General features: G+C 51.5%; 1 pseudogene; it reads left to right on the top strand.

The window, feature by feature from the left end:
- Positions 1-5,881: 5,881 nt before the first annotated feature.
- LOC148647768 (U2 spliceosomal RNA) lies at positions 5,882-6,056 on the top strand (annotated as a pseudogene).
- The last annotated feature ends 3,662 nt before the right edge of the window (positions 6,057-9,718 follow it).

The following is a 9,718-nucleotide window of genomic DNA, read 5'->3' as shown; positions in this document are numbered from 1 at the left end:
GGAGTCTACATCTGGGCACTGTTTAGCCTAGATGTAACTCCTCTCGTTCGGGTCCTGGGGGGAATATACTGGGCTCCCTCCAGGTTTCGCTGGGGACTGAAAGGAAAACATGCTGGACAGGTCCAGCCCTACCATCAGTCCGGGCTCCAGGGCGGCTTCAAAATAATCCTCGTCGTCCTCGAGGATACTCTCAGCCACCGCTTCGGGGAGGCTCCTTTCTTCCCTGTCTCGGGGGGTTTCGGGGGCCTCCAGTTTCTCCTGGGCCTCGGGGGAAGGGGGCTCCAATTCCTGGGCTGCCTCTTCCTTTTGTCCCTGGGCCTCGGGGGAGGGGGTTACCTCTTCCTGGGCTGCCTCCTCCTTTTGTCCCTGGGCCTCGGGGGATGGGGTTACCTCTTCCAGGGCTGCCTCCTCCTTTGGTCCGTGGGACTCGGGGGAGGGGGGTTCCGTTTCCTGGGCCTCGGGGGGGAGGGTTTCCATTTCCTGGAGCGCCTCCTCCGGTTGTTCCTGGGCCTGGAGGGAAGAAAGTTCCGTTTCCTCTAGGACGAGGAAACGGTTTTCCCTTACCACTCTCTTTTTCTGTCCTTCCGAAGGTGGGTCCGCCCTGGGTCTCTTCTCCCGCTTGCGCTTTCCCTTTTTGCTGGGAGTTATCCAGGTCCCTTCCTCCGGTCGGCCATCTTGTCCCTCTTCCTGGCGGCCATCTTGTGGCACCGATGCGGCTGGGGGTGTGGCCTCGGCAGTTTCGGGTCTCAGCGGGGGAGGTGCGGATTCTTTGTTCTCAGCCCTCTCCCTTTGTCTGGAGACCGGTTTCTGCCTGCCGGCTTCCACCACCTGCGCAAACGAAGGTTTGCTTACCTTGCATTGGCGAAGGAGGTGTCCCTCGGCGCCGCATCCGTCACACTTTTTGGCTGCCCGGCAGGTTTTTGCCAGGTGCCCGTCCTCATTGCAGTTGTGACATCTGATGATGTCACATGTGTTTGTTTTGTGGCCGGACCGTCTGCACTTGCTGCAGAAATCCGGCATCCTGGGGTAGTAGAGGTACCCCCTGTCGGCTCCGATGTTGAAGCGAGCCGGGGGGTGCTGGAAACCGTCAACGCCCTCTGGGTCCTCCTTCAGGAGGACTCGGTACTGGCGTTTGCCGTACCAGACGCCTTCGTCCCTGACCTCTGTCGGTTTCCCCACTACGGTTACATACCTCCCTAGGTACGCTGTTACCCGCTCCGCAGGCACGTACGTGCAAACCGTAATGGTCCTCTGGTTCGTCTTCCTCATAGGCTCCGGCCTGAAATCAGAGAAACCAGGGTGCTTACCTTTCTCCCTGACCAGTCTCGTTGCCTTTTCATACGCCGCGTCCGTGGCCATGTAGGCCTCCATGTATCTCTCTGCCTTGTTGTCCTGGAGGCAGTAGAGATCGCCGGCCACCAACTGCAAGATCCCTCGCAGGAAGGTCATAAAAAAGGCCTTTGCAGTCGGCATCGGCTCCGTCTTCTTTGTCCAGTGGAACCGGATCAAAGTCCTCTTGTCCGCCATCTCTGAGGGAGAAAAAGGGAACAAAAAGGAAAAAAAAGGAGGGAAAGAGAGAGAGCAAAAGGAGCAGCGAGGGAGCCCTGGCCTTTGTCCTTGTGGGCAAAGCCCAGCTAGGTGCAGGCGCAGGAGGAGAGAGAGAGAGGAGAGCGGAAAGTGCTTCCGGGTCTCAAGGAAGAAAGCAAGCACCGCGGGCAGGCCACGTGTACCTGCTCCCAGCCAAGAGGCCAAGGAGGCAGAGAGAGAGAGAGCGAGAGAGAGAGGGAGCGGATAGCGCTTCCGAGTCTCGAGGTGGAAAGCAAGCACCGCGGGCAGGCCACGTGTACCTACTCCCAGCCAAGAGGCCAAGGAGGCAGAGAGAGAGAGGGAGAGCGAGAGAGAGAGGGAGCGGATAGCGCTTCCGAGTCTCGAGGTGGAAAGCAAGCACCGCGGGCAGGCCACGTGTACCTACTCCCAGCCAAGAGGCCAAGGAGGCAGAGAGAGAGAGAGTGAGAGAGAGAGGGAGCGGATAGCGCTTCCGAGTCTCGAGGTGGAAAGCAAGCACCGCGGGCAGGCCACGTGTACCTACTCTCAGCCAAGAGGCCAAGGAGGCAGAGAGAGAGGGAGAGAGAGAGAGAGAGCGAGAGAGAGAGGGAGCGAATAGCGCTTCCGAGTCTCGAGGAAGAAAGCAAGCACCGCGGGCAGGCCACGTGTACCCACTTCCAGCCAAGAGGCCAAGGAGGCGGAGCAAGAGAAAGGGGAAGGGGAGAGGAGAGGAGAGAGCAGAGAGAGAGAACGTTGATGCCGGATTCCACCCAGCTCAGCTGCTGCTTGGCCTTAACCCCCTAGGCTCAACCTAGAGCGATACCAGCTCAAGCACTCTTCAGAATCTTCGATCGCCTTCTAGACCTCTGGCAAGACAAGAACTGCGGGCATGCCACTTGAACTTGATCTTAGCCAAAAGGCCGAGAAGCGAACACCAAACCAGCTGACAGCCTCTGTTCCAGCGGTTGTCCAATGGGCATTGTCCCGGCGTCTGGCTACCGGCCAACCAGTCAAGGTGCAGCTCGGAGTAGGATGGGCGGAGGAATCTAACTGCAGCGCGCAGGGCAGTCGTTGCTCCGAGGGGATCTACCAGCAGTCCGGCTGGCTAGTAGAAAGTCTCTATACACAGAGTGTGACCGCAAGTCCTCACAAGTCAGTCTTTTGCCTGGGAAGAAACTGGTTCGTTCCCGGTCCAGCGCTGCTTCTGAATAAGCTATTCAGGTTGTCGACGAGGGTCCAACTGGCTGCCGTTGATCAAGCGGAGCATTCACGTTGGTAGAATTCTGAGTACGTACGGGATCCTCGGCCTCGCCCTTAGAAAAAGTCCAAGTCCTTTTGCAGACAACAGCAGTTGTCACGTGATTGTCTCTGAGGATGCGCGAAAATGGCCAAGGAGAGCCCCGATCTGAGCTTGCGCTCCCTTTTTGACCAAGACCCAGATGTGTGCTGATTGGTTGAGAGTTTGGCGGGCATTGGAGACCCACGTAGTATTACCACGCCCTGCCAGTCCCTGATTTGTTGGTCAAGGTGAGATATAAGTCACTTACTCTTGACACTTAGGAATGCAGTCCAGATGTCCATTCGGCACTCCCTAGACTGATAGGCGCCAATGGATGACCATTGATCATGATAGCCAGGCTTAGCTAAGTGCATCCCCGTCTGGGAGCTTGTTTCTTATCAAAAGAAAACATCTTAAATCAGCCTGCATGAATACTTTCTCTGTGGCTGCACCACAGAGATGGAGGGTGAAATGGGGCCTCCTTTAGGAGAGCATACCAACGCTTAATTCTGTCTTATTAACATGCATTGCTGCTACAGTGGGAATGTGTTAAGAAAAAGATTAGGGTGTTTGTTAGGGATTTTTGTGTTAGGAGGAAGGACATGAAAGAGGTGGTGGAAGCTATGAGGAGGATTGAGATGTTGTATGCTAGGGAGAACGCAGGGCAAGCCATGGATCACGGTTCATTGACGGCCCTGAAAGTCCGTTTAAGATCCCTTTTTGAAGATAAAGCTCGGCGATTCTTGTTGCATAGGTGTCAGAATTATATCGATCAGAATGAGACGTGTTCCACCTTTTTCTTTCAGCAAGTAAGGGCGAGACAGAGGGGGACAGTGATCAGAGCATTACGCAATAGGGATGGCAGTATTGTGCAGACGAACACAGAGATGGTGGAGTGCGCAACAGAATTTTATTCCAAATTGTTTGAGGAGAAAGTGGTTGACGAAGGGCTGGGGAGCTATTTCTTGAGTTTTTTGAAAAACCAAGGTCTCCTTCACACTGCTAGACAACCGGAGAAGCCCCTCACTCTAGAGGAACTGGAAAGTGCCCTAAAGTCTCTCAAGGATGGGAAGGTCCCAGGGGTGGATGGGCTCCCTAGGGAGTTCTATGCCACCTTTTGTGATCTGCTGGGGCCAGTGCTCCTTGCTGTCCTGAACGAGATCTAAAAGGATGGCAAGTTGAGTAGGACTATGAGAGATGGTTTGATAGTGCTTCTGTTTAAAAAGGGGGATATGACGGATTTAAAGAATTGGACCAAACCTGCGGAGTCCCGAGGCGATCGATTTTTTTGAATTTAGTTTTGGTCAGGGACGTGATTGCATGGGTGGAAGCTCAGAGAATTCCATTGTTGCTGGTGAATGAAGATCAGGAGAAGGCGTTTGATAGGGTTCATCACGGGTTTTTGTTTAGGACTTTGGTACATTTACGTTTTGGGAATTTTTTCTTGCGTTGGTTAAGGATTTTGTACACAGAGGTAGGTAGCAGGGTGGTGGTCAATGGGCATATGGGGGAGTGGTTTTTGCAGTCTTATGGGGTAAAGCAAGGGTGTCCCCTGTCCCCTTTGTTGTATGTGTTGTTTGTAGAGGCCTTGGCATGCTGCTTGAGGGCAGATCCGGCGGTACATGGGTTGTGGTTGCCAGGGAGTGGAGGAGAGGTACTTAAAATTTTGCGATATGCAGACGACACCACGCTGTTTTTGACATCTGAGAGTGGTGTGAGGCAGGCTCTGCACAGGTTTGGGCAGTTCGCAGCTGCCTCTGGGTCTAAGCTTAATGTGCAGAAGTCGGTGGCGATGGGGTGTGGTGGGTGGAGTACAGTGTGGTCGGTGCCTGGCGGGTTACAGGAAGCTGAGAACGGGGTAAAGATTTTAGGGGTAGTTTTTCACAAAAAAGGGAACGAGATGATTATTTGGAATTTGGTATTTGCGCGAGTGAGGGTTAAGTTCGGGTTATGGAAGTCACAGCAGTTGTCTTTTTTGGGGAAAGTGATTGTTCTGAAAGCTGACATATTGCCAGCTTTGATGTACTTGGCTTATGTATATCCAATGCCAAAGACATTTAGGAGACTGTTGACACGGATGGTTTTCGAGTTCATGTGGGGAGGGAAATATGAATATGTCAAGAGGGACATCATGTATATGGAGGTTAGTGAAGGTGGGAGGGGGGTCCCCAACTTGCCCCTCAAATTAGACTGTGTGTTTTTTTTTCAGGGTTGTGTAGGGTTCTTGGTGGAGGTGGTGGAGGTGCTGGGGGACGGTGCCAGAGTTTTGTGTGTCTGTGGTTTGAAGAGTGTGTGAAGGTGGACGAATGTGAGGCCGCACGCAGTGTCTGCTCCTACTCATTATAGGAGAGCACAAGAATTGAGGAAAGTGTTTTCCTTTGGGGACAAGGATGTCTGTCAGAGTCATAGGCAGCTGTACACATTAGTGATGGAAACTCGAAAAGTCAATCCAACAGTATTAGGTATACAGCAGGAGGTGTGGGCCCGTGTTCAACCTAAGGGTTTAGACCACGGACTGATAGATTTGAATTGAAGGATTGTCCACAGGATTGACAGGTTGCAAGTAAGGCAGGTGCTGTATAGACATAAGCTGTCTAAGATTAGAACTTGTCCAAGGGAGGGGTGTTCTGCAGAGGAAACAGTGAGACACACTTTTTGGGAATGTGATTTTGCTCGGGGAATATGGGGGGAATGTCAAAATGTATTGTTACATTTATGTCCTTTTTTTGTTTTGTCATTTGATGTAGTACGATGGGGCTTTGTGTGTACCAACGTTTCATCGACAACGGGATTTTTGGGTTGGCTGCTCGTCAGCTTAGTTAAACAGGTGGTTTGGGACTCACGTGAAGACACAGTTAGACGGAATGTCGAGTGGTCGGTGGGGCGGGCAGTAGGGAGGGTAAAGGGGTTGGTGCGAGGGAGGGTTTTGAGGGATGTACAGAAGTACGGCTATTTCGCTGCAAGAGAGAAATGGAAAAGCCTTTTTGAATTCTGATAGGTGAATCTTTGTTTCTGTATAGTGCTGTACTGCTGATGTGTTGATTTGCTGTGTGTGAAATAAATTTTGATTTAAAAAAAATCTGTTCTTATCAGTTTAATATCTGATACGTCCCCCATCGGGGGACCACATATTAAACGGATTTTTGGAACAGGGAGCTGGATCAGGAGCTTGCTCCGTCCTCTCCACACATCGGCCCGGTATTGCAGCGCCTCCGGGAGCGGTGCACCACCTTCTCTCAGCGGTGAAAAGACAGACGTAGCAAGCGAGGTGGACTGGAGCTCCTTCTTCTCGGGTCTCGTCTCTCATATCTCTCTCTCTCTCTCGTCTCTCTCTCTCGTCTCTCTCTCTCTCCCCCGTCCCCGTCCCCGTCCCCGTCCCCCCCCTCTGTGCACTTTCCCACGTCTCGAATCTCTCGGCAAGCAGGCCGGCCCCCTTTTCAGCTCCCGTGCGTTTTCCCTCCAAAAAACTTTTTCATCCTTTTTCCAGGGAGGCAGGAGTGGCTTGTGTGTGTGTGTGTGTGTGTGTGTGTGTGTGTGTGTGTGTGTGTGTCCGTCCCCGTCCTTGCAGGCGGCCCCTTTCGACAGCGTTTTCCCTCCAAAAAACTTAGTATATCCACCTTTTCTTTCTTTTTTTTCCCGGCAGGCAGGCAAGCATGTGTGTGTGCGTGCGTGCGTGCGTGCGCGCGCGTCCCCGCCCCTCCCGAGAGAGAGAGCTGCCCCTTGCCTCTGCCTGCAGGTGCTGGCGGTCCGCTTTCGCTTGCAGCTGGTTGGGCACAGCTGCTGCCGGTGGGAGGGGCCTAAGCTAAGGAGGCTGGCACCGCCCGTGGCTGCGGTCTTTGTTGGGCCGTTGACAGAAGATCAAAGAGCAGGGCCCCCGCCTGGGACTGGCAGGAAGGCAGGCAGGCAGGCAAGAAAGAGGGGGAGGAGAGTCCGGCGGTAGGTCCCGGGTTCCAGAGGAGTCGGCCTGCGCCACTGTACGGCAGCGGAACGCCCACGCAAACTTTGAAGATTAGCCCGGTGGATGTTCAATGTGTACAGGGTAATAGAGCACAAGGATATTTTGATGTTTCGTTGAGGAATGAAAACCTTCATAAGATGGTTATGGATAGATGTCGTGCTGCGGAGAAGGAGGAATGGATGGCGGATTATGAATGTAGTGGATTAGTGGAACATGATGAACGGAGAGTAATTTTACATATGTATGACCCATTTATTTCGGATGCTGATGTAACTACTTTCTTGAGGCGCTATGCGGATGTATGCGAGGGACCCCGGAAGTTGATTGATCGTCGTGGGTATTGGGCTGGGAAGAGACAATATAGAATACGTCTACATTAAGTTTTAAGATCTGCAGACGGGTTTCAACATCCTCCAGCAACCTTTGCGATAGGGTCAGGAAGGGGTTATCTTTTTTATCGGGATCAACCTGACTTTTGCCGGAAGTGTCGTGGTTTTGGTCATACGGAGGCAGGGTGCTCAGAGACCGAGTGTTTGAAATGTCGTAGTAGAAACCATACTACCCAGGATTGTACCATTAAGGAGTGTTCTTTGTGTGGAGTTGAGGGGCATTTCTACAGACAATGTAATCGTAAGGACGAACACCATAATCGAGCGCTCCAAGGGGGGATTAGACTGGCTGGGGAAGACAGTTGTAGCAGCGAGGCTTATTAATAAGAAAGAATTAAGTGTTCTGAGCTTTCCCAAATGAGGCCCCATCTCTGCACCACAGAGAAACTATTCGTGCAGGCTGATTTAAAGATGTTTTCTTTTGATAAGGGACAGCTCCCAAAGGGGGATGCACTTAGCTAAGCCTGGCTATCATGATCAATGGTCATCCATTGGCGCCTATCTGTCTAGGGAGTGCCAGATGGACATCTGGACTGCATTCCTAAGTGTCAGGAGTAAGTGACTCATATCTCACCTTGATCAACCAATCAGGGACTGGTAGGGCCGAGTAACCCACGTGGGACTCTGATGCCCATGGAACTTTCAGCCAATGAACGAGCTGAAGTTCCTCCAGGTAAAAACAGGCAACACAGAGAGCCTGAGAGGATTCGACTATTCTGTGGACTTTTCTAAAGGGAATTCAAAGGAGAATTCCAGGGCAGGATGGCCCAGGAGCAGAAGGCTCCCAAGGGCAGGACATTCTCGCAGAGCGCCTCCTGACCATCCTGAGACTCAGCCCGGACAACCACAGAACGGCCAGTGTGTCCGAGTGCCAGAACTTTCCTTTGTTCTAAGAGTCTAGAGCGGAGGTTGCCAGAGAGTAACCAGAGGATCCACCCGAGGTTAGCACCAGCAGCAGGCTTCGTGAACAGGTCAGAACTGTGGAAAGCTGAATCACTATTCAGAACTAGCTCTTCATCAGGAACGAACCGGTCTTCTTCCTGACTTGCTGGGACCCACAGTCATCTTTTCTCCTGTGCACAAACTGTGCTAGTTAAAGCCAACACTAACTAGCCGGTCAGTGAGCATCAGCAGCGCACCGTCGCAAGCCGCACAGCACAGCCTGGCACCGAGCCAGAGAGCGCGGATTGGACAGCAACAGCCTGCAACTGTTTCTTTGAGTCCGCAGGAGATCTGAATCCCCAGAGATTGGATGAGTATTCAACTTCACTGCATTACTGCTCAAGAATTCAATTGTTATCCCAACCAGTTGATATCAATTTAATTCCTAAGAGTTATGTACTCGTTTTGAGTATCTAATGTAGAAGTTATAACCAAGTTCATTTACGAAACGGTCTAAATGAATGATATACTGAAAGTATGTCCTCTTGATATATGTAACTCTTTGTAACCGACTGAATATATACCTTTTGTATTCTGATAACCCTCTCGATAAGATCTGTTAGGTTTATATGCATATTCTATGTATTAATAAATGTATCCTCGTGTATTAGTACCTGTGTGTGTGCGTTGTTTGAGCTATATCGCATGGTTGGATTCTAAAGCTATCAAAAGAATCATTTTGTGATTTACTGCTACAATTAATAATTGTCCCAGTAAATGCCCAAACCCTACAGAACTGGTGCCTTCAGAGAGCACACTACACAGTGATGGGGAAGGCAGTGATGTGGAGACAGCGAAGGAGGATAGGGAGACCCCTGTGGCAAAAGAGACGGAAGGTATTGGGAAGGAGGTACAAGAGCCGCACGTAGAAGAGGAAGGCCATGATGACATAAAGGCCGTTTTCAAGACAACAAGTGCTCAGGAAGAACGGAGCGGTTCCTGAGCAGAACGGGTGGGAGGAAGATCAGATGAGACCGGGGAAGGGTCGTTTTCAAGATCAGAGACGATGGAGGTGCAGGGAAGTGATGGTTTTCAAAAGGTGTGGAAAAAGAAGTCAAAATGATTACGAGCAGGCGATGAAAGGAAAGGTTCAAGAGAGAAGAAGAAAAAGACGGAAGTGGATGATCAGCAGGGTGGATTATCGGCTGTAGAAGTAATGGAGGAGTCCGTCAACACCGATTCGGGTGCAGACGACCAGGAGGCAGAAGATTCTGAAGGCACATTACCACCTGGGCAAAAGGAGAGATCAGTAGGAGTACATTTCTCAGTAATACCGACTGTGTCGGAGGCGGACAGTCCCGTAGCATCGTGCGTCATAGAAACGCCTGAACGGATGGAAGACAATGATCAGGGTCCATTGGGACTAGACGAAGGCCAGGGATATTATGGGGATAGAGTTCTAGACAGTATTTTAGGGCATATAAGCCCATCTGTATCTAGTTCGGAGGAGAACATGGGAAGTGATAGCCCTCCGGAACCACCATGACCTTTTCCATTGCTACAGTCAATGTGAGGGGTCTACGGAAGCGGAACAAAAGAGTAGCCATTTTTAAGGAGCTGGCACGACGACGGTTTAATATATGTTTTTTGCAGGAAGTTCATTTG

The sequence above is a fragment of the Lepisosteus platostomus genome, chromosome 15 (assembly GCF_059453375.1).
Source record: "Lepisosteus platostomus isolate fLepPlt1 chromosome 15, fLepPlt1.hap1, whole genome shotgun sequence".
Classification (NCBI taxonomy): Eukaryota; Metazoa; Chordata; class Actinopteri; order Semionotiformes; family Lepisosteidae; genus Lepisosteus; species Lepisosteus platostomus.
The sequence above is the reverse complement of the archived record's forward strand: the minus strand, read 5'-3'. Positions and strand labels throughout refer to the sequence as shown.